Source organism: Cuculus canorus, chromosome 2 (assembly GCF_017976375.1).
Source record: "Cuculus canorus isolate bCucCan1 chromosome 2, bCucCan1.pri, whole genome shotgun sequence".
NCBI lineage: Eukaryota > Metazoa > Chordata > Aves > Cuculiformes > Cuculidae > Cuculus > Cuculus canorus.
The window spans coordinates 22,834,584-22,859,650 of record NC_071402.1 but is presented as its reverse complement, the minus strand read 5'-3'; the positions used below and the strand labels follow the sequence as shown (position 1 = coordinate 22,859,650).

The 25,067-nt window shown below is 44.8% G+C and overlaps 1 protein-coding gene across 1 annotated transcript in view; it reads right to left on the bottom strand.

Annotated features, from left to right (window-relative positions):
• Window positions 1–6,262, bottom strand: part of NCALD (neurocalcin delta) — a 61,417-nt gene extending 55,155 nt beyond the window's left edge. The window contains exon 1 of the mRNA XM_009557994.2: window positions 6,100–6,262. The gene's annotated coding sequence lies outside the window, so the exon portion shown is untranslated. The remainder of the gene's footprint in view (window positions 1–6,099) is intronic.
• Between the last annotated feature and the right edge of the window lie 18,805 nt (window positions 6,263–25,067).

Here is a 25,067-nt window from a genome sequence, read left to right as displayed (position 1 = left end):
GAAAGATACTAACTTTGACTTTCTTCCGCTGTAACTTACCTTCTCTGGAGCAAAAGCCTGTAAGCTACCTGATCTTCTTGTCTAACAAAACCTCTGTACAGGTAATCGTGGGTCTCTCCAAAACCTGATCTGTTCCATAAAATAAGAAAAAGCACAAAGCTTTTAAAGACAAAATCTTTGTTCTCCGGTGGCATGTACTGTACAAGGGTTGACTGTGCAGTGTTTCTCCAGTCATAGCTTGAACCCGGTGTCCAGCAGAAAGAGCAGCCCTTTTTGGCCACAGTTATATCAGACAGCAGCAAAATGACAAAGCATCAGCATTTTGCTTTCCTGCCTCCCTTGAGCAGCTCTGTTTCACACGATGTTTGGCTGGCCCGTACCGCAGACAATCTGTGACACTGTGCAACGCTACCAATAGTCCTCACGGAGGCAAATGCAGTGATGACCACAAAACAGCCACAAAGCATCAAGTCTACCTCAGCCTCATCCCACTATCACCAGGATTCTCCTTTCCCCACCTGGCACCACTTGCCCCATGATCCATCACGCCCCTGTGGCAAGGCACCCTGGCTCTGGCCCAACTCCAAGCCCCTGTTCCCTTGATGGTGAAATTCAGCATACTGCTAAGAGGCTTTGTGACAAATGTGGCAGGTATAAACCTGTCTCAAAGCCTTTCAGCCCCAGTGTGCACCTGCTTCTGTGCACAGATAAAAGACGGCTGAAATGCTGTCTCCTGCCCCTCTGGAATTTCTAAGTAAATGTGCAAAAATACTGATGTAATGCTCAGGAGATGCTCATGCCCCTTCTGCCAACCACCACTTGCACAGAAGTTGCCAGGTGAGGCTATTTTTCCATAAAGAGCCAGTCTGGCTTATTGCACCCTCCCTAAGAAAAGTCCTTTCTCAGGTCATCTGCAGCAAAGCCTTGTAGCTCCTGCCCTTTGCTCACATTGCAAATACCAGATCCAGGCGGCAGGACATGCATCACCCGTAATGCAGGTGATAGAGCAGACGTCCTCCGCTGTGCCCAGGCTGAGTGTAGGTTGGTGCAGGAAGGTGCCCATTTGCAGGTGTGGGAAAAGGGGTTTGTTCCTCAGTGCACACTGGGGGTGACAGTGTCAGGGAGTCCCTAGTAACCATGTCACCAGACAGCCCATTTATCTGTGAAGTCCTGGGTCCACAGGTCCACACTTTTCCTTTTTTCTTCCCTGCCTTGACATTTCCTCTGGAAGAGCACTGAGACTTTCTCTCAGCAGGACTGCAAGAGGTGTATCGGGACATGAAAGCATCAAATATGCCCTGCGTTCAGTTTTCGCCTCCTCCCAATGCCAGCTTTGCTTTACACATCGTGAGCTCTTCTCCACATATGGGCTTGTTCAATGCCCCAGAAAGGTAGCAAGAAGAATTTGCCATGGATGACATCCAGAGGAGTGTTTCAGACAAAATTGGAAGCAATTTATCAAAACAAGCCAAGTTAAAAAGAGAGGATGTGCTTATTTCCAGCACATACATCCATGACAAACCAAAGATTGTGATAGGAATATTAAAAAACTGTGAGGATTGACATCAGTGAGATTTGAACAGCTAAAAACTTTGCACAGCACTGGGAACATGTGCAGCAAAAAAGTCCTGAATTACAAAAGAAGAGAAAGAGCTAAACCAAGACCCATTCTCTACTCTCCCGTGAGAGGAGGCATTGCTGGGAACTCTGGACACTGGGAGATTTGAAACCAGAGTTTCAGCCCAAACTACAAGCTTCTTGGCTTTTTGGTGTGTAAATCAGATCCTTACATTATCTCAGTGCCAGTTTGTGGCTGAAAGCAATTCAATAACTATCAAAACAGCCAGACTGAAATTCAGCAGAACAGGATCTGAGCACTTCAGCTCTTAATGATTAGATGTTTCTGTGGAAATGAATCTCACAAAAAAAAAAAAAAGTTCAGCAGAAAGTTGACAGCGCAATGAGACCACAGAAAGGAGTAGAACTTTACAACTCAGCCCTCACATTTTCCACCTATAGGATTTCAACATTTGCTAAAGTTGTAGTGAGGGCAGCTTCTTCACGGTGCTCCCTCTGGGAAATGTCAAATTCAGCAATTCCTGAATTACCATTTCTAATTATATTTTTATACTGTAATGCTGTCTAAAATGCAAATTTGATGACAGAATAATTTGATCCATGTAAAATAATTACAAAATTACTGTTTCTCAAACCTCAACTCATGCTCCCCACTATTTAAGAAGATAAATTTAACAGCAGCAAAAGTACAGCCAAAACATAGTCTGTTTTTTAACTGTTGTCTGACTATAACTGTCTGCATAGATTCTGGCTCACCATGGAAGATTATTTCTAAAATATAACTGCCAAAACAATTTCAGAGTTAGGATTTTTGTTACTTTACCTTGGAACCAACAATCAGATCAACTTCTGTGTTGCAGTTAAGAGTACCATACACATGGCATCTGGGTTTAATTGGAAAAGCAACTGTTGATTTAAATGCTAAATCTCCAGTGCAGCTCAGTTATCATTTGAGCCAGTTGTTGCTGATGTTGATGCAGGACATTAAATTAGCAAAACAAAATGATTTTTAGCAGGGAGGAAAGCAACTTCTGCAATATGTAATTTAAGAGCCCGAAACTCTGTACTGCTACACCAGTTCCCACTGTAATGATTCCCTCCACACGCCCCACACGGGATTTTATTCTGCCCTCAAAGAATTGACTTGAGTAGTGCCTAGGAACTTTAAAAAGACAGCAGAAATCTCAATTTGTTTGAAAAAAAATTAAGAAGGAGTCAGTGCTCTGTGTTGCTAGTTTTTTTAGGCTTTATTATGCTTCTAGCCTAAATTTAGATTGTCACTGCCCATCAATTCAACCAGATCAAGGTAGAACACGCTAAAAGGCTTCAGTGTGTCGTTACTAGGCTAGAAGTCTCAGCTGCTCTTGTCTGTTCTTTCATTTTCCTAGCTGCATCCAGTTGTGTGAGAAGTGACTTCAGGAGACCTCAGTCTGTTTTTAGCCAAGATCTCTCCTAAGGTGAAGTGCTCCAAATCCTCAGGAGTTGTTGGTTTGCTCCCCCATCTCTGTGGACAACAAGGCTGTCATAAGAGATTGTCTCCGTCACCTTCTTTGTGCGTGCAAGGAGATGACATTTGCAGATGATATGAAGGCTGCTGGGAGGTATGAGGGCCAACCTGGCCTCCCCAGAAGAAGGTGGAGTGTCACCAAGCCCATGCGCATCTCATTTTCTCTTTATGTCAGAGGATTTCAAATCCAAGTACACTGCCAGTGTAACGGTTGTGGCATTGGGTGGAAGATGAGGGATGAGCTGCAGCCACTCTCCCCCTTTGGCAGTAGGAAGGAACCCACAGACTGACTATTTGTTTTCTCATGGTGAGTGAAAACATGACAGGGCAGAGACGGGAATGTTTGGCACTACATTGCCTGGCAGCTTCATACATTTCCAAGGTAAAATCAAAGTGTTTGTCAAAAGGGTTTGCTACAGAGTCGACCCGCAAAAATAAGATCATCGTATCAGGCATGGAGCACCGGGATAACTCTCACACACCATCTGCTGCCCTTCCCTGAGGAAGGACCTGTGCCTTTTCCTCCAGCTGCAGACTCTCACACCGCCTGCAAGCTGCCTGCCTGACCACATCTCAGCTATCCTCACCTTTGAGGCTTGAAGGGGCCTGTGTTGATGGAATGCCCAAAGCCCCCCCAAGACCCAATGAGTGTGGACAGAGCTAGTAGTCACTTTGCCCAGCAGGACACATCCCTGTGCAACATCAGTGAGACTCATCAGCTTTCCCAGTAACGGTGCCTCTCAGACCTCCTGCCACAACATAGCCAGGGCCCTTCTGCTAAAATGTAAAACAGTTTATCATCCTCTTCTGTCAGGTCAAGCTACTGCCTTTTGAAGACTTGCTCAGTATCACTAAAGCAAGATATGCCTATTCCAGCTGGAGATGAGTAGCCTATTTTTAAAATATTTCTAATTAATAGCTCTTGAGCAAAAGCTGCATCAATTAGTTTTCACCTTGCAGGCATTTTCAAGAGATCAAATGCTATGGGATCCTGTACTCAAACCTAAATGAATGAGGTGAAGCCCCAGCCCTCAATGAGCGCCATTGCCATGCTGATGACTTCAGTCAAATGTTGCAGGCAACTACAGCTATATGTGGAGCCAAATCCAGCCGATATGAAGGTGAATGACTTTTCTTGAATGTCAGGTGCTGCTCAGCTCAAATCTATCCCCATTCTCCAGAGTTGCTCCACTGGTCTGAGCTGGTGAACAACCAGACCTCAGTTGCACTGGCCACATTACCCTACTCTCCTTTCCTGCCCCACCACTAAGACTCCAGGGGGACCCACATGCAGGCGGAGGAGCACAGACTGCCATCAGCTGAAACACGGCTCCCCACCCCACACCAGCTGAGGAACAGCTATGTCCAGCACAGTCCAAATGGCTCGCCTGGGTGCAGATGCCGAGAGCCTCGTGCCCTGTGGGAAGGTTGAACACCTCCACGCTGAAGCTGTGAGGCTTCTGTAAACCATGATTAAACTCACCTACAAGGAGCGAGTTGAGATTCCTCACGCATAGATGCATTGGCACCAGGTGACAATTTAATGAAGAAAATGTAAAATATTTCAACCCCCCCAAACACTGATTTTTTAGGCACAAAATTTAAATTGCAAGAACAGATAAGATAATGCCAAGTGAAATGGTTTAGAGGTTTCAGATGCATTTATCCTTGTTGCTCTGTTAAGTGCGCCAAAAGCAGTGGAATCCAGAGCGTTAAACCCTAACTTTCCTTACAGAAGTGATTTCAGTTTAATCTCTGTCTTGGCTTCCTTTCTGAAACAATTACTTCTGCTGCATTCAGTAGCATCAGAATAATTTTTATAGAATGTTTTTTATCTTTTATTGCTCTGTGTTTTAAATTGTTCTGTGATTGTTGCAGTGCGGTAGCTGCTTTAGAAAGTCATTACCGTTATCAATAAACCCTTTGAACTTTGGGAGGAAGGGAACAGGAATATATAATTAGAGAAGATAAGAATGATCTAGCATACTTTTCCAGGAAATAACATACGTGATGCTTCAGCTGTAATCTATTCTTCAAACAAATCTATATGTTCCCACACAAACAAACTCAGTCTGTAGCACCGAACTTCAGCAGCCCTGGGATCTCCTTCCCCATAACAGAACCTTCGGAGTAAGTTCAATGCAGAAACAGACCCAAACTCCTTTTTTTTTTTACCAAACAACCCAAACAGCATTTTGTTTTCTTCAATTACCATGGTACTATTCATGTTGCATTTCTTTTTTTAGCGATTCTGACCGCTGTCTACCCATAACAGGAAAAAAAAAAAAAAAGGCAGCAAAACCAAAGCTTTATGTGTGAGAAAAAGGGTAAAAGCCTGTTACAGCATCGCTACTCTCTTGGCATATTTCGGATGATTTTTCAGGAAGCTCTTGATCCTTTCCTCTGTAAACACTACACAATGAAGAGTGCTGCGTGCTCCCGGAGAGGGACAGAAACCCCGGGGAGCTTGCGGGTTGTGGGGACTCCGTGTGAACAAAGATGATTTAAAGACTCTAACTTTGGGAGGTGGATTTCAAGTGGATCCTGGATGCATCGGCTGCTGGCTTCCCCCTCATTGAACACACTGGGAACAAACCTGCCTGAATAGGGCAGCATTAAAAAGCTACAAGTTCCAACAGAAGTGTAAAGCTGTAGAGATGCTCAAATCAACACAATAACTAAACATAATTTCTTTTAACTCCTGAATGCATTAGCCTAGGATTACTCACGTTCATTTATATTACTGAAGTGTCAAATGAGGACAAAATAATTTTATTCTCCTTTCATGGATCATTAATCTAAATTTATCTCCAACTTGCAGTCTGCACACAGAATTAGTAACTGGAAGATGCTTTGCATTTATCTGATCTTGCCGGGCTTGTTCATCAAGGCAAACTTCCAGCCAAAACAAACACATGACAAAAATTTCAGTCACGATAAGCTGCTTTCTACCTTATTTTTTTTTTTAAAGGACAAAAAAAAATACCTGACGAGAACATAAAGCGAATGGTTACCTCACACTGCAGAAATGCAAGTTTTTAATAGTCCATGCTCTGGCAGCTCCTGAGAAACAGCAGCGGCAGCGGCGGCGGTGGCGGGGATAAATCCAGCATCCACTGGGTTCTCACAAGGATTTGGCTGCGCGGCCGAAACCGCAGGCTCTGCCTCCAGCTGACGTCAAGGCGGCTGTCACATGGCCAGGCGCAAGCCCAGGGAGCACTGGTTGTCCTGGCAACCCCAGCACTGCTCCGAAATTATTTCAATAGGTCATCTGTCATACTGCGCGCACATTGGAACCATCACGGGCGCCCGGACAACCCAAACACCAAGGACTCGCCGGGGGGGCTGGTCCCACTGCTGATGCTCTCTTAACCCTGTCTCCATAAGAAAATATGTCTCCCTCTTCTTTTTCCTCCTGCATCTCCAGCCTCCATCGGAAACAAAACCCCTTATAAGCCTGGTTTGCCCAAGCAAAGGTGCAAAAGCACTGCTCTACCTGTGTAGAATAATAGAATATTTTGGGTTTGAAGGGACCTTAACACTTGTTGCGATGCCCCTGCGATGGGCAGGGTCTCCCTGACGATGCGCAGCTGGGTGCTGCACTGGCTAGCTAAAATTAGGGTCTTTCAAAACGACATGCAGCTGAGGTGTTATGCACAGCCACAGAGATGCACAGTTGATCACCAGCACCTCTGCTGATATGGGGCGAGGCAGCAGCGGACCTTGCTGCATCAATGCGGGGCAGCGGTCACGCGGGAGCTGTGTGCCAGCACCCAGAAGTGCCTGCCCAGCTCAACCTCCCATCCCTGAGCCTTGGCCACCGGCCTCTCCTGTCATGCTTCTTGTGTTGTTCCCAACAAAAAGTCCTGGGAAGGGGATGAAGCCGGCCTCCACCTGGCTCCAGCTCAGCTCTGCAGCCTTGTCATGCAGGCAGAGACACGACACTGGTGTCTCAGATTTCCTTGTAACTCTAGCTAAAATCCATTCCTCCCCCCAAATTTCCTTTTTTTTTTTTCTGTTTGCACCATTGCCTTACCAGAGCCCCACAGCACATGCATGCACGCACCAGTGGCCAGGACGCAGGAGAGGCCAAGAGGAGGGAGAGACTTCCACCTGCAAGAGACAGGGAAGAAAGGCAAAGTATCAGCAACAAGAGGAAATGACTTCAAGTTGCACCAGAGCAGATTCAGATCAAACATCACGAAAAATTTCTTTGCCTAAAGTGTTATTGAGCACTGGAACAGCTGCCTGGGGAGGTGGTTTAGTCACCATTCCTGGATATAATTAAAAGACTGGTAGACAAAGTGTTCAGGGGTATGATTTGGTAGAAGACAGATAAGGTTGGACTTAATGACCTCAAAGGTCTTTTCCAACCAAGTGATTCTATGATTCTATGATTCTATGATTCTATGATTCTGTATTAGGGGTAAAAGCCTTCTGGGATTGTGACCTGCCCATTGTCTAAAATTAATGCCTTAGAAAGAAAACATTCAGTTATCTGGGAAACTTGTGATTGTTTAACACAACAAGAATAATGTGATCAATTTTAAAAACTCCACATATTACTACGTGTTACATATAATCACACATTTTAATCTAGTATAGAAAGCTGAAACTTCACGTCAACACCCACCAGTACAGTTGTACCATAATATACAGATGTAGCTTTTCATTTAATGTCAATGTTTGTACAGTGCAACAGAAAGTTTGGGATTGCAATTTAACAAGGTATCTCTCAATACTGCATGGTGCATTACTTTCTATTAATCTGTCAAAAATGTTTGTCCTGGGGTACATTTCATTGTTTTTGATTCTTTTAAAGGCCCTCTCACAAAAGCAGACAATACAACACATGCATTTTAATGGTAACAAAACATTTCAACAGCCATTTTGCTGATGCCCTAAAGGGCTGGTGGAGACAGGGACACCCTGGAGCTCCCTGCAGCTGCTACACAGAGACCTGTGCCTGCTCTTCTCCAAAGTAAGCCTGGTCCTCCACACCTATGACACAGGGATGTGCAGAACACCTCTGTCCTCTAGCATAAAAATCATAGAATCATAGAATGTCCTGAGTTGGAAGGGACCGACAAGGAACATCAGGTCCAACTCCTATCTCTGCATAGGACAACCCCAACATTCATACCACATGTCTAAGGGCATTTTCCAAATGCTTCTGGAAGTTTGTCAGTCTAAAAAAATAATCCTTTCATTCTACTTTGCAGAGTGTTTCTACTGCAGGGGAAGAGACCAGAGGAGTTTTTTAACCATGCATGGTGTTCATAAGGATGTACTAATTATACATTTTGAAGGTTATAATTTTCAGCCAGTTGAAAGAAGCAAAATGAAAAAATAAAAAGGGTCAATGATCTGAAAAACATATGATAATGGCAGCCTAAATGGTGCTGTTCCCAGGGCTCGGCAGAGATCCTGCTGTGCTGCTGCCTGCTGATGGTGTCTGAGGATGACTCCTCCATGGAGAGATTTACTGAATTTCCAACTGAAATCCCTACTGCTCCCCAGTGCTTGCTGAACTCACAAAGCTTTCCAGAAGTAGGGGCAAGGGAGATCTTTACAACACACAGATGGACACAGAAATAAAAACAAAAGGCCAAGGAATCCTGCTAAAAATAGCAGAAAAGTCTGTATTCCTTGTTTTAGCTTAACTTTGCCACAATAACCCCTCCTACCCCAACACCAAAACAGTGTCTTCTGTAGTGTCAATCAATCGAGTGCAACGCAATGAGACATGGGCACCGACTGGAAAAACACATAAAAGATATTTAAAGGTTGAAGCCTGCTGAGACCCAAATGTGTTGCATCCACCTGGGACTACAGTACAAAGACTCATGCTCCTCCTCCCACTATGCAGGCATTATGCCTCGCGGGGAAAGGTCTCTATTCCGCATTTGGGACATGACCCTTCCACATCTGGGGCCAACAGCAGATTCTGCCAAGGGACATGAGTTGGCTCCCTCACCCTCAGCATGATGGACAGTCTACCAGAGCTTCACTGACGGCAGTAATATTTTTTATATATCATAGTATACACATAAACATCTCTAATGCCTAAACTCACCTATAAGAGACATGTATCGGGACCGATGTTATAGCTTACACACAGATACAGTGCTATAAGATGGGGCACAATTCCTCCTCTGTAGAGCTAACAATAGATGACATTTTTTTTGCTCATAAACAGAAGATATATAGGGAACAGAAACCCTATACAAGTTAATCTTTGAACCCACAAAAGACTAGATCTTCCCTGGTGCCAATCCTTGCTCTCAGAAAGCAGTCACAGCCACGTAAGCAGCTGAGAATCTACTCTTGGCTTTCCTCTTACCAAAACAAAACTTTGAAAAGTGCTTCATCTTGAAATCTTCCCTCAAACATCCACAATCTCTTAATGTTTTTTTTAAAAAACAGGAAGGAAAAAAGCAAGTAGGCGTGATTTTAATGTTATATATATATACACACACACACATACACAAACCACATGTGTTTTGCCGGCCTCTGCAGCTTGCTGTTTAAAAGAGGAGCTAATGTTTCCATTGACATCAGTTGCACAGATAAAAAAGAGACAAACACAGGGCTCAGCAAAATATTGTCATGCTGATATTTGCTCTTACAGAAAAATAGGGTGGGAAAAACCCACAGGAAAAGACATTTTAGTTTTGATACAGCTGACATGGCACTACCAGCACAGGGGGAGTTGAAATAAAAACAATAAGGGAAAGTGGTTCAGCCCACCCTGATCACTAACAGTGGCCCAGTGAAAGAATTACTGTTCGAGTCTAATCAGGTGGAAGACTGTTTCCCAGGAATGTAGCACTGTATGAAAATCCTATGCTTTCCATATCTCTGCCATAGCTCTCCAATCCTACTAGTTCCTGCTCCCCGGGAGGATGAATGATTCCCCTTTCAGAAGCAACAATTTTGAGTTCCCATGCAGTACCAGTGGCTTTGGGGATTCCTCCAGTGCCCTTCCCAGCAGTGAGAAAAGCCACTGGACCAGGGCGCTGGGGAGGTGTTAGCACCACCACCAAGGATTCGTTCCCAAAGACTACCGATGGGTACTGCTGAGGGGAAGTGGAGAGCTATGAGCTGCCTTTTTGTGACGTGTTTTGTAGAAAGGAAAACTTGATCTGCAACAGTCTTTCTGGCATTTGAGCCTAAATAACGCCATCATCTATCTTTAGGTAGATTGTGTTTATTATTCTTCTTCCTGAGATATGCAATAACTTCTCACATGTCCTTTTAAAACTTTTGCTTGTACTTGCCTCATCATGAGAGTTGATCACTTCTGGGGCTGCTGTATCTCTCCTGTATCTCCTCCTCTGTGCTGACATCCCCACATTCTCTCCTCTTTCTGCCTGTTCTCCTGGGTTTACCTTGCAACACCCTGTCTCTCTCTGCACTATTCGTTGTTAGACAGGAAAAGCATCTTGAATCACGAGTAAAGCAAAACTCACTTTCTGACACCTTACACATCTTCCATCTACCCCAACAGCTAAAGGGAGGTGGGTCTCATTCCCTGGCCCAGAGACTTGGCACCACTGGAATGTGCAGTGCTGAGCCTCTCGCCCAAGAGGATGGCCTCATCCCTTCCCTCCTGTTTGGAAAGACCTCAAGCCTGTGCTGTCCCCCATACCACAGCCAGGAGCTGAAGTTGTCACCATGTCAAATATTTAGCCTTTGGGCAGTAGCAAGCGTCCTGGACAGGAATCACCCTTGCAGAGATCCCACCTCACTGACACTGAAGCATCAGGAGACCAGCTCATAAATCTTAAGAGAGCAGATGAAAACTGAAGTATTCTTAGCTGGAAAAAAAAATCCTATAATCTAGCAATCATGATCAGTACCTCCTAGGGGACCAGCCAGAAGACTTAATTTGCTGCTGAGTGTGGGTGCTTTCCATTAAATGATACACTTGAGTTGTGTGCATTTATCTGGAGGCCAAACTGAAAGAAAACAGGGAAAAGTCATCTGGATCAAACGAGAACTGATTACTTGGCAACACACAGGGGGAAAAAAAATGCACTTTGAGTCAAGCAAAGCATTTGGGGCATTTTTAAAACAAGCCAAGGGTATTTGGAACCAAAGATCTTCATCTGCAATGGGACTTCAACAAAGACCTGTGTGGGCAGGAGGGGTCATCATCGCTTGTCCCACTGGCAGTCATCCTCCCTCATCCCTGGGAACTGCTTGACTGGGAAATGCAGCCCACCGCTCTCTTCTCAAACTTTGCTAGTTGCCTGATTTAACCAAACCTAGTTCATTTGGACTGAATTTGCTGATTGCTTCCAATGTTCAAAGGCAGCACTTTCTGGAGAATAACTGGTGTTTCAATTTTATCCTCATAATAATCTTTCAGGTAGTGAATTACCACCCGAAGCCTCTTGCCAGGAGCATTGTGGTCTCACAATAACATTTTATATTTGTCTGGCTCTTCTGTCCCCTCCTTGCTGTGTGGAAGTCACATCTGAGCTACAGAGATATTGAGATCCTGACCCAAAGTCATCTAAGCACATGGATAACCTTACACTGGCTGAGATGTAGCACGTGTGCTTAAGTATTTGCTGGATGAGAGCCCAAGTGTCTGACACCATTGGGGAAACCAACCGTGCACACAGGGATAGCGAGTGCAGAAAAACAAAGAAGCAAGATAGAAATACCCTTTTGCTCCCAAACAAATCTTTCTCCAACAAGGAGAAAGGAACAGAAATCAGTAACAGGAATTCAGTCATCTGTGTTCTAGTCCCACCTATATTAAAAAGGAACATCTTAGTTTTTCAAAGACTCTTTGCAGCATTTATCATACTTTGCAAATTTCAAATGTTTTTGCTTCTTTCTTATCTTTTTTCCTTTCTCCTGTGCTTCAACTCCTTTTTTTCCCTCTCCGCTGCTACTATCCACTTCTGTGAAGCTTATCTTATCTGAGTAGCTACTAGTATTTAATTTGTAATAAAAAATCAACAGTCTGCAACCTCATATGGAAATATTATATCACACTTCAACTAAACAGATCAGTGTATGAACAGCCCGATTTATTAAAAATTGAATTTCAGCACACCTTTGGCATGGTATTTCACTGTCTGCACTCAGAAACAAGAGCATCGCATTATGCTTCCTTCATGGAGACACTGATGTCTTGGTCCAGGACTTTCCATGGCTGTGTGGCACTCAGAGGTAGATCAGCTCTTGGCACTGAAGATTGTTCTCCTCTGCAAAGGACGGTGGTCTTTTGCAGCCTGCTCCCACAAGGCCAACTGGTGCCTGTGTGTGCATCCCTGCAAAGAAGGTTACTTCCCATACCCCAGCTCCCAAAGAACCCTGGAGAGTGGGGAGCTTTAGGCTGCTCTGGTCACTGCCTGCCCTCTCCTCACCCATCCCCAGCTTGCCACCCAGCTGTTATCTGGCCACAGATGAAAAAAATCTCACTTGGGTTGAATCTGAACACAGTAACAACTGACTCTGCTTCATTTCCCTTCATTTCCCCACCAGTCCTGATCAGAACACCTCCTTGTCCCTCCCAATCACTCAGCAGCTCCTCAGCAGCTAATCTCTGCTCCTAGATGCTAGATGGGTAGAGTGTAAATCACCAGGCTTTGCCAGACTTTTTATCAGTGGGCAGGCAGGGTTCAGAGCAGAACAAAAATGATGGCTCGTAAGAAAGCTTTGGAGTTTTGCTCTCAGGAGGGAACTTGCTGTCCTTGCACGATTGTTATATAGCGTTTCTGGCAGGCACTTCATTAACTTCTTTCTCTACAGATAATAGAGAAATTTCCCAGTGTCGATAGCTGCTGAAGAGATAGTAATGAAAGCATTTTTGGCATCTGTTTTCCAGCTTGCATCAGGCATCTTTGCCCTTTCCTTAACAACATGCATTTTCCCTTTTCTGCCTTTGATGCTGAAGAGGTAAGTGGTGATAAATTTGTGATATGCTTCTTAAACACATGAATAGGAACTGAAGAGGGCATTGTGCTGTGGCGTGGAGGATCCCTGCTACTTCAGCACCAGCTTTGCCAAAATAATGGGGAGCAGCTGGCCGTGGCCGAGCAGTGACTCTAGCAGCAGTGGCCAACTTTTGCCTTTTGCACTTCTCACTTTTGCCTTTTCCAGCACTCACTGTTGCCATCTTTCCAGCCGCAGAGCTGACATTGCTGGTGCCTGCATGTGTCCCTGACCTTGGTCTGAGAAGGACAGGCGAGTGGACACCGGTTAGTCACGTACCTGTGGTGCAAGCCTGCAGCACTTGCACAAAGACAAGTGCATGGGTTGTTTTCATACCGCAGGCTCTGCAGCTCTGGCACAGCCTGACACTACAACAGGAGGTGGTCATGGAGCAGCAGCTCTATTACCGCACTGCCAGGCATCTCTAACAGCAACAAAACCAAAAGCTGTCTATCTCCAGGGAGAGGAGAGCAAAACGGCCCTCTCCAGTTGTCTCCCACTGCTTCTCCACAGATGATGACAAACACAGAGCCTGTTAGTACCCTGGACATTATGCCAAATGTTTTGGACCTCTCCAGGCTCCAGCTGGTCCTTTGTGTCTCTCCTGAGTGCTCTTCCCTGAAGCCAGACCTGGTGTTACAGATTGCACTCCCAGTGCAACAATTCATAAAATAAAGCACTGCACATAAGACAAATTCATGGCTGGATCCCATCCAGTAAACACGTTGGCACGTGCTGGCCATGCTCTGAGTTCAGGAGTGGTTTATGCGAACCTAAACATAAAGGCAGACTGCTACAAATCAACCCACTCTTAGAGACTTTCTGTTGACTTAGTTGACTCTATGGGTACATACACACATGCTGGTGTTTTGCTGGGAGGTATGAGCTCACTCTGCTCCTGGTTTGAATTGACTGGAAGCCTTATGAACATGGCTGACATGGAAAAAAACTCACCAAACCAAGCAAAGAAAGTAACCACACTCAGGCAATGTTTGGTTGCTGTACAGCACAAGTAACACAAAGCCAACAATTGCCTGCCAAAAGTATGTAGAAATACCCGAAGAATAAATGAAAGCAAGCTAGGAACAGCCAAATTTTGTAAGATCCAGTTACTGATATCTGCTGCATTTACTGCTTTCATCTGTCTTTAATAGGACCTAAGAACAATTTCATCCTTTGTGTGAAGGGCCTCATTTTGTTGAAGTGCCTTTCTGTCCTTTGCGGAGGTGACCCTATTCAGCCACAACAGATGTCCCCAGACTCCTCATAGCATGCTCTCTCTGAGTGGGATAATGCAAGTTGCCCAGCTGTGCTAAATCCCAGCAACCAAACTCAGCAAAACAAAACAAACTGGAGGAAATGTGAAGCCAGCACCATAGCAGGAGGGACACAGCTTCAGCAAGCCAGATGACCAACCAACCAAGGCTGGCACACTGCAGATCCAGCCCTCACCCCCATTGCCCTGTCACTGTGGTCAAGGACAGCATATTCCAGCTGGTATGCCCTGTTTTTCTTATCTTCAGGGAGTGAATGTCACCCAGCTGTTTCAAGATAGCTCCTGGGCTGTAAGTGCATTAACTTTTTAAGAAGATGCAAATATGGATAGATGCAAGAACTTGTGCTCTCGACCCACTGAGTCAGCACTGCTGCCACCAAGCCCTGCTCAGTGACCTGATCACAAACACTCCAAGAGATTGAGTAGCACCTGCTTGCTGCAGCCTGTTCCTTTGCCACCCTGCTCCTTCCCTGCCTCACTCCCTGGAGCCTCAGCGTGTGGCTGAAGAATAGATCCCTGCACTCTTCTCTCCAGGGCTGTGCAAGGTGAACAAGAGATGTAAAATTTTGGAATGGATCAGTTAGCAGTGTTAACAGTGTTAACGTTGCAAATGAAACTCACCCAAGCAGTGAAGTGCTGTGAGTCAGCCCAGTAAGATGAGAACAAGGAGGGAGAGAAGAGTTAGTATGCAGACAGAGTAACATCCAAATTGAAGATGATCTAGGTGTGGTCCCAAAACAAGTTTCATCCTTCATCTCAGTTTGTGGTGAGAGAACAATGAACAGAAGGCCAAAGCCAGGATAGCTAATTAGACTAAGAATATGGAGATGAAAATTACCAAACTTGAAATGGAATAAAATTTGTAAAGTTTTTATGTGTTTGAATCAAAAGACAAGATTATCTGTATCTAAGGATCACAGAATAATGAAAGAGCTGGCAGATGAAAGGGTAAGTCTGGCAGCAAGTATTTCTAACAAATATTTGTACTTCGTGGTAGTTCAGGCTGTCTCTAATAAAAGGACTGTAAGTAATACAAATACAGGCCCCTTTATCTGGTCTATGTAACATGCAAAGCGTAAAACAATATTTTAAGGGAAAAACAAACACTAAGGTAGAGAATATAAGCCCATACCTTTATCAATCAGGTGTGTCCAGCTTAGCCAATATATATTTTTGACAAAAGAATTTTACTGGCCAAAGGAAATGAGATTTACCTGGACTCTGCTAAATGCCCAACATGGCACAATATGGGAAATCATTCATAAAAAGTAGATGATACAAGCTAGTACAAGATTTGTAAAGTGAGGAGGAAATGGCCACCATGCAGCAATTTATTGACTCTGGAGGGAGCTGGCAAGTGGACATCAGCAGAGCTTCTTAAGGGCCAGGCTTGGGAATGCTGTAATTTAATGTGCACAAAAAGCAATATTTTGCTGGTGAAATCTGGTGAAGAAGATTGTGCCAACAAGCAAGATGGTCATGGTGTCAGAGAGGAAGTGCTGGATAGACAGACAAACCTCAGCCATGAGAGGATGGAGCTTCTTCAGGAATGAGAAGCTTACCTGGTTGGAGGAAACAAAGCCAGTTCTTAGCACCATTCTCTTGAGCTTTGGTCAGACCAGCTGAACAAAATAATATTTTCCAAAAAGTCATAAGGGTATGGAGTAGTGGTCATCACTGATCCCAAACACACCCTGCCTGTCCCACAGGCACTGGCCTGAGGATGCAAGGGAAGCAATGACATTTCTCTCTGTTCATCTTACTGCTGGGCTGGCTAGACTAGGACTCAAAACTTTACTTTTCCAGATAAGTTAAGGGTTTGGCAAAGAGCACTGATCCCTTGAAACTGCGATCCACAATAAAGGGGAGAAACAGTTCAAGCATTTTACTCCTGTTAGATGTCTGCATATTTGCCTCTTTTGAATTATTTTACTGAAAGGTACTTCTGTCCTGGAAAAAGGCAGGAGTAATTCCTAAAAGGCAAAAGAAGTAAATTCCACTATGCTGGTAATTAGTCAACTTTAAACTGTTGTCATGCAACATTTCATAACTAGGCAATGCAAACTCAAAAACAACATAAAATGAGCCTGGATTTATCTCCTGGAAATTCTGTTTTGGAAAATTCATTGGATGAGGGAGATTTTCACATTGCCAAGGGGCAAATTTTATTGGATTTTTAGAGCCTTTAGTGGATTAACAACAATAAACGTAGAGTGTGTTACAGTTTAGATAGGGGTACACAGTAAACGACACCTACACAACAGAGAAAGTCTGACACTGACAGACAAGGACAAGATAAAGGTAGCTGATCAAAATAAGAAGGTTAGGCTGAAATGCAGGGCAAAAAGGCATTTCCCTGCCTTATCGTGATCATTACGTTTGATTTTTAAAACAGACGGCAAAACAAATAAGCCATTAGAAATGAATCTCTAAAATGAAAATAATACTAGTACAGGCAACAGTGGAAGCTCCTAGGATGAGTACGATCTGATTCCTACTGCTGCTTAAAATAAATCCATTTTGCTATGAAAGGAGGCAAAGCAAATGAGGAAAAAATAGGAGATTTTTCTTTCCTTCCTCAGGTGCTAAAGCAAACTCACTATTATCTGATTAATGGAAAAGTGTTATTTCAAAGAACCAAAAGTGATACCCGGTTTCCTCCAAAGCCATGTCTTGTAGCCCCTGTGATACTCACCACGATGGCTGTAGACCTGTTCCATATGAGTCTTCACTGCAAGGTTCACAATTCTCCCCTACATCTATAGACAGCTCCAACATCCTTACATTTCTTCCCTGAGGTTTCTGAGCTGCATCCATGGGGCACCCAGCTCATCCCCAGGGCCCATAGGCCAACCATGCTCTGTCTTTGCCCCTTCGACCCCCCGGGCTATTCCACGTTGACAAATTTTGACGTGTTAGCTGGATCAGTAATGATGTCGGTAGCAATGGTGTACTTCATCACACAGTGCATGGCTGGTTTAGTAGTATGTCTTAACTGATTAAACTGCATGAAGAAGGCCTGAAGTCCCTCTGAGTGTCCTTGGGCAGGAGATTGTTAATTTTGGTTTCTTTTAAGCTACCAGTTTTCACTAAATATGGAGGAACTTGCTTTTGAAATTTCCACCCTTCTGCCAGTCTGACTGGATTTGGGTAGTGTTTTCAAAAGCTACTTGAGGGGGACAGTGAGATAAGAGATGAAGAGATGCCTAGAGAGACAACATCCTCAAAGAAATACCATTTTGATTAGCAAACAGGGCAAAAGGAGTGATCTTCCATTCCTGCTAATATACAATATTGATCCTGGATGCAGTTTCCAGTCTGGCATATTGCCATCGCAGAAGGTAACTGAGCAAGCCATGCTCCTCTCCTGCAGCCTTACTTGGTCTAACAGTCCTGCTGAAGCTCACAAAACTCAAAGGTTCTATGAAACAAGCCACATGGTGACAAAATTATTTAAACTGGCAAGTTGACAAGGTAAAAATGAATCTCCCAGAGCTACAGCATTTTCAACACCAGGGTAATACAACAAAGGCAGAGACTTTCAGGAGAGCCCTCAAATTCTGGAGAATTTGGCGTGTTGGAAAAGCTCTTGGCCTGATTTTCTTCCTTGTGCACAGTAACTCCAGAGCCTGTTGACAACTGTTGTGGTAGATCAACCTAAGGAAGTTAACTCCACCCCAGTCAGATCCAGGACAACCATGCCGGAACCGAGACTGACACCACACGGTCAAACAGACGGCTGCACACCCCTGGGCTGCCCTCTGGCACAAACCATTCTTCCAGGAAGTACCTCAAGCCTTTACCGAGCGTGGAGAAATATCCATGTTGTCTTGAGCACCCTTCAAGGCAAAGCCCCAACATTTCAGATGGGTTTGCTGTAATCAAGAAGAGTTACAGCACCTCAGCATCTTGCACAAGCTTGTCATTCAACCTTCTTCTCCAAAAGATGCAAAAGGCAATGTAAATATAAAGGTATTTGTCATTTCTACAGTTTTCCATGCAAATATCTGCCTCAGTTTGGTGCCTACTTTCAGTTCCATCTCAAGTCTCTCTTCTCAGAGGGTTAACTATGCAAAGATTTCCTGGGCAAATGTGTGTGTGCAGCTTCCGTTGAGGTGCCAGATGCTGCTCTATCCTCTTAGTCTTGAAGATAAAGCTTAGCAGTTCCTGTTACTTTCTCTCCAAATAGTGCACAACCTGATATAATTGGGTCAGAGCACAGGTAATAGACCTGTAAACCTGGAGAAATGGACCTCAGAGCTCTCTGTTCCCTACCCCAGCGCCAAGAGCCAGGACAGAAGCCTGGTTAAACCAACACCAGCACTGGGGCCTGGGTTGGAGGGCATTCCTGCCTGTCGTGTGTGCTGAGAATAGCTCCCACTGTGTCCTACTAAACAGGAGTTCTTCTGACACTCCAGAGGTTAGGGCTCACAGGGTAAAACCATGTCAGAAGTCCGGAAAAATCTAGTATTTCAGTACAACCAAAGCTGTCTCTGTTTCTGGCTTTGTTATGCAGTCAGCTTTAAAAAAAATAAAATGCAACTATGTCATCTGCAGTCCCATTCCTATTTACGTGGGTGTAACACTGCCCAGATCACTGGAGGTTCCCTGGAGTATCACAGAGCAGCCAGATCCAGGATGGGCTCAAGTTGCATCACATGAAGCCAGGGCTGAACAGGACTAAAACCAATAAAGTTTGTGCAGCTTGAAGGTCCCTGTTTCATCTGAATTGTTATGATACAAATTCCTTTTACCACGGAACATGGAAGAAGGAACTGAAGCCTTAAATAAAATAGTTATTTTCATTAGTGGTATCACCAGAGACCCTGCTACAGAAATGCAACGTAATTGTAATGCAGCTCCTACCTTCTGCCAGAGCCTTCAAGACACGGTTAATTCCCTCCTACTGACTTTTCCTGCCCAGTGAAGCTTGTCCAGATGTAATCAACAGCAGGATGAAGACTGTGGGACAGGAACACGACTGTTGCAGAGGGCACACTGCATATCTAGGATTCATGCTGGCACCCGAAGCCAAAATCGACTCTGAGAGAGCACCTCAAGAAACCTTAAGAAGATGTTGCTCTATCTCAATACTCTACACCTGCAGTGGTTCAGGGAACAGAGTTACGGCTGCAAGTCAAACCCTGATTTCAGTAAACTAACTGTATCAGAGGTTAGTAGTAAAGTCTCGGGGATATTTATAAGAGACTTCTTTATATGGACAGTGTTTATGAACAGCCCTGAAACATTTGGAAACAATTTGTTTTTTCAGACGCATACTACTTAGCTCACCATAGCTAGAAACAGATTTTGGACCAAGAAGGGTGGAAAAGTGTCCAGAGTCAGTTTGTTAAAGGTGTTTCAGCCCAGCTCCACTGTGCTGACACACAACCAGTTCAGGAATCTGGGCTTGTTTTCAGCATGTGTCCGGTGCCACACACATCACAGACACACCTGGACAGGCAGGTTTGGTACCATCCTCCCCACTTGCCGAAGATGCAAAGCATTGTGCATCTATATATTTCTGTTTCTAATCCTTCCACCTTGCCTTTTAAAACCCTGCCTAGACAGCACATTGCTATTATTTTGAGCACTAATCAGAAGTGAACCTGTATCCCTTTTGAAGAGAAGCCACCCTTAAACAATATATCCCAGAAAGAAAAAGTGCCAGCAATTGTCACAGAGCAGGAGGGCAGGAAGGATGGGAAATAACCTGCACATAGGTAGCCCAGAGGTAGTCGGGACACAAATGCATGGCATGGCTCAGCACCCATCATCATGGTGGTGGGAAGTCATAGCCCTTGTAGGTCCCCCTCTCCCAGTCTCTGACCAACAGACCCCTTCAACCAGAGGCCCGTAACCAAATATGATGGATGGCTTATTGTACCTCATGGAGGTTCAACAGCCTGGACTGACCTCTGTGTAAAGGGGCTCCTGCGCAGCCCTTTTAGGTGGCTTGCACAACAGTGAGTCCTCTTCAAATGCAAAACATCAAGTTTTCAGCTAAATTCTAGGAATGTTTTCTAAATTTCTATCATCTTAATAACTAGCAGGAGCGGGTATGTGGAGCCCATATGAGCTGGCTCTGGGGACAGGGATGAAGAGTTGGGCAGTGGATGAGTGCTGGGGGGGGATGTGTGCCCTGGATGGGCAATGGGGAAGAGCACGAGGAAGAGGAGAAGCAGGAGGATGCACATTTGCTAAGGAAAGCCCTGCTCCAGTAGAGACAGTGGCATCAGAGGGAGCGGCTGGCTGGGGGTGGTTTTCAAAAGCTGCTTCAAGATCTCAGTGCGTTTTTCTTCTTACCCAGCCTGTATTGGCACTCTGGTATGTTCAAGCACTGACATTATGATTTGAGAGACTAGTTTCACACATTTGCAGCCCTTCAGGAGACACATGCTGCTGTCTGCGCCCATTTATGCCTCTGTCCATGCTGCCAGCAGCGGCTTGGGAGAGCTGTCCCCAGCAGCCTCCCCTAATCTGCTGCCTGAGCACTTAATCGCTGATTTACAAGAGTGTTTGGGAGGTGAGTGGCAGAAGCCTTTACAAAGGTTTTCCAGCAGCTGCTAGCTGCCCTGGGAGACTGTCTTGCCTCATATCTACTTGTCATTTTGCTGGCTGGGAACAGCCCCTGCTGGAGCAGTGAGGACCAAACATTAGTTACTGTAAAGTGAGAAGCTGGAAAACTGGAGGGCAGTGAGGAATGTGGAGCCAGAGCTTCCCTCAGGTTGCTCCCTTTTTACAAGGAGCTGAGGATATGACCAGCCACACACCTTGGATAATACAAGTAAGAACAGCTTAAAAAATTTTGCAAGTGTCAGTGCAATGGCACTGTAATACCTAATCCAACAGCCCATGCAGCCAGCATCAGCCTTTCCACTGACATTAAAAGTTGTTGGATAAAGGCCTAAGTGACTAACAAGGACAATATTTTGAAACAGAGGCGTGGACCATATTTGCAGGAATATGAAAAAGAACCCTATTCAATCTCTTTTTAGTAATTACATTTAAAATATGTCTATTGTCACTAAGCGTTTTGAAAACATGCTAAGTCTGAAAGCAGAGAACTAAAACTGTTCCATTTCTTAGCCAAAAAAAGCTTATCTGAACACAGGTGGGGCATGCAGAGAAGGGGAGCAAGTACTTCTGCATATAAATTAATGTAAAAAGAAATTTATTAATGTGAACACAGCAGAGGTTGTACAAATTCAGAGAATGTGTAATAAGAAATATTTAAAAAACACTGAATTTGGCACCCCTTCCATTCTGAAACCAGCATAATTTGGGGGTTTTCATGATCTTCAGATTTTGGAGATCACTAATAATGGTCTGACATGGATTTTGACTGTATGATTGTATGTTTTATAATTGTATACAAGATATGCTTAATCATGGCCCCCAGAGGCTAGGCATGAACCCGTGCAAGATGCCTTGGCCCCTGCTACAGTAGCAGAGGGCTGACAGGCACCTGCAGAGTTTGATTTGTCCTGTCTTAGTGCAGTTAAGGGCATTTTGACTTCATCTGCATCCCTTTTATGTCACAAAACTCACAGAAACAAGTGTGAAGTCACCAGGGTCACCAGAGCAACCCCTGGGCCCCTTGCAATGAGTGCGACCATCCGTTTGCTGCTGAGGAGCAAACCAAGGGGCCTCATGGCCACAGGGGAGATGAGGGCTGGGACAAAGGAGGGGTTATCTGCAAAATGCAGGGGCCTGGTGGTATTCCCAGGACCTGGGGTCTCCCAGGAAACAGGGGACAGGTTGTCCTCCCAAATGCCATTTGTGTGGAGTGGCAAGGAAGTTGCTGAGGGGACAAAGCTGGGGGCTCCTACAGGAGCTGTGGGAGCTGTGGGCTTGGCAGAGGGACACCCACTCGAACAGGATGCAGCAGCACCAAGTGAAGGACTTGCAGGCTACCACTCATTGGCTTGCCTTTGCATTGGGCTTCATGCTTTCCATGGAAATTGTAGGTTTTCTAAGCAATGGGTTTTCATAAAAGGTCATAGAATATGGCAGTGTTTTCAGCAGTTCTTTATGGCTAAGCAGACACCGCTTCTTTTGTATTTGAGAGCCCTCCCCTCTTTGTTTCTGTTCTGTTGCTACAGTTTGAAAAGCAGCTGGGGACCATTTTCTGGGACTCTGACTTACACTGCGAGCACTCCTGCAGCATCAGGCTATCAGCAGTGTCTTCACTGAGCAGCAGAGACCTACGAACCCTTCACAGAAATTGAGAGCACTGTAATGCTGCACAAAGCTGCATGAGCACATCGGGAATGAAAGCTGTGGCTCTCATTTCCTTACTCCCATATAGTTTTCAAATCCTGACCTTGTTGCTCTTGTATTTCCTAGATGTTGGCTTCCCTGTACCTATTTAATTCTTCCGAGCAGAAAAGGACAGGAGGAAGATGAATGCAAATTTTCTTCTGTTTTTTTCATGAGTTCAGTGGCAAGATTAAACAAAGAATTTTAATTCACTGGTCAACAAACAGACGGACCTTCGCAAACAGCCAGTTCTAAGGATTTCCATGACTTAGGAGTATTTAAAAATCAACTGGGCATAAAATATATACAGTTAATATATATTTTATACAGATCCTGGGCTTGGTGCTCAGGGTTCATAGTGAAAACCCCAGACACTAGTTTTCTCAGGCCTTTGAACTGCTTCTGTACCAACAGAGCCATGGGTGAGCCGGGCAAAGCGAGGCAGACCTGGGGGAGGACAGTAGTTGCCAGGCTGTAGGAGAGCTCCTGAGCCAGGAGATTTCCCCACCCGTGTCTTCTCAGATGGACAGGGAACAAACTGGACAGGCAGAAGAAAAAATGCCAGGTGCTGCACTTTCTGCAGACAGCAGCTGCTGCCCAGTTTGATGGAGTGGCTCTGAAGACAACTACAGAGCTGAGATCTTCCAAGAAGAAGACACCATGCAGTTGTCCTAAGAGTGATCTGGACACCAGAGAGATGCTGAATGGGGGTCCATGAGGCCTTTGGCAACACGTATTCACCTCGGATACTGGGCGATATGAATGCAAAAAACTCAGATGCTGGTGGACCCTAGGCATCTTCCAGTCTGAGACAGTTTAAGAATGGATTTCAGGATCTAAATCATGGATTCGGGTGCCCACTTCCCAGCTTGAAGTATCTGGGACTTTCTGTGGCTCTGAACTTTAGTTTTAATGATTGAAATTCAGACCAAGAGAGAGTAAGGAAGTAAATACTAGCAAGAAAAGGGCCAAGGCTGCTTGCCATGTGGTCCAATGCTCTTCAAGTCCCCAGGGAGAATACACCAATTCTCAGTTTGTCACTCCTATGTGTCACTAAAGCACACAAACCCAAACATTGGCCTCATGCTACAGGTACTTTTACACCCAGAAAATCAGTCTTCTTTTACCCAGACTCATTCTTGTCTCTTGCAGACAAGCAGTCTACAGCCACTCCACAGTGGCTCCTCACCTCTGGCTTTGCTGGGAGACTTCTGGTTGCAGGCACTCAACAGATGCTAAAAGACATGAGGAAAGGTGTCTCTGGAAGAGCTAAAACAGATCAGACCTGCGTTATCTTCCCCAGTGACTCTTCAGAGGACAGAGAGAACAATGTTTATATCGGTCTCTGAGTGTTACTCTGCCTGGAAACACAATTCTGTGCTGGGAGCAGTTGGTGTTGCACCTGGAGGGTAGGAGGTAGCTGGTGTCCTCTGCCTTCATCAATGTGAACAGCTGTGGGCTCTGTACAGACCTGATCCGAGGACACAGTCCTGTCTGGCCTAAGGTGTTGTCATCAGATTTCTCCCATTATCTTTTTTTTGTTTTTTTTTCTGTAAATTGGCTGTGTTATAGAAGAAAATTATTCAAACGAGACCAATACCTTGCTAGCTTGAGTGGTATAAATACATGCACACACTGTATTTGTAGGGCAGATGCACCTTCTATTGAATGACTTTTTGAGTGCTTGTAACCCATGTACAGCTCTTCCCACGTTACTACATAAAAACACACAGCAGGAAAGAAGTCAGTCAGCTTTAGCTCAAGATAAACCTGTAAGATTCATAAAAGTATCTTGGATTTTCTTCTGGAGGAGTCACATCTGTTGTGCTGTGAACTTCACAAAGCTCTTCCTCAGCATCACTCCAAGGTCTCCTGAAGAGTTCTGCAATGCCCTCAACTGACCAGGTGTATTTCCCAGCGTTAGAACTCTAGTGAACCTGATAGAGACCACTATAAAATGGAAAGGGTGGCACAGGCGCGTGCTGTCAGAGAGAGATTGCAGAACAAAGTCTGCATCTTGGGCAAGACGTCAATACACTAAAACTTCCAACAACAGAAATGCAAAGTAGCCACCAGAGAAATGGTGGTACCACTGACAACAGCCTCCTGCAAAAAGAAATCAGATAAAAGAATAAATGAGCTTATCCACAAGTGAAAGGTGAGTGAATCTTATTCTTCTTTTCCTAGAAACTTCACCTGTGGGTTTTGGTGGGAGAGAGGATATAAAGGAGAGCATCGCTGTTGCATAGCACATCCTCACCTTGCCTTTTCAGCTGACATGGAGGGGAAAACCTCACATACAAGTTCTTCAGTGGCTTCCTTCGCTTTGAAGAAATAGTTAAACTCCACCCACCTAACTTCGTGGGCTGGAGAAGGCAGATCCTACTTATCTTCTTTTCCACTGCCTCAGCATGTACTAGAGAAGGCACCACAGACAGGTTTGTGTAGGAACAGCCTACAGGAGACCTGCTGAGCCCAGGTCACTGCACA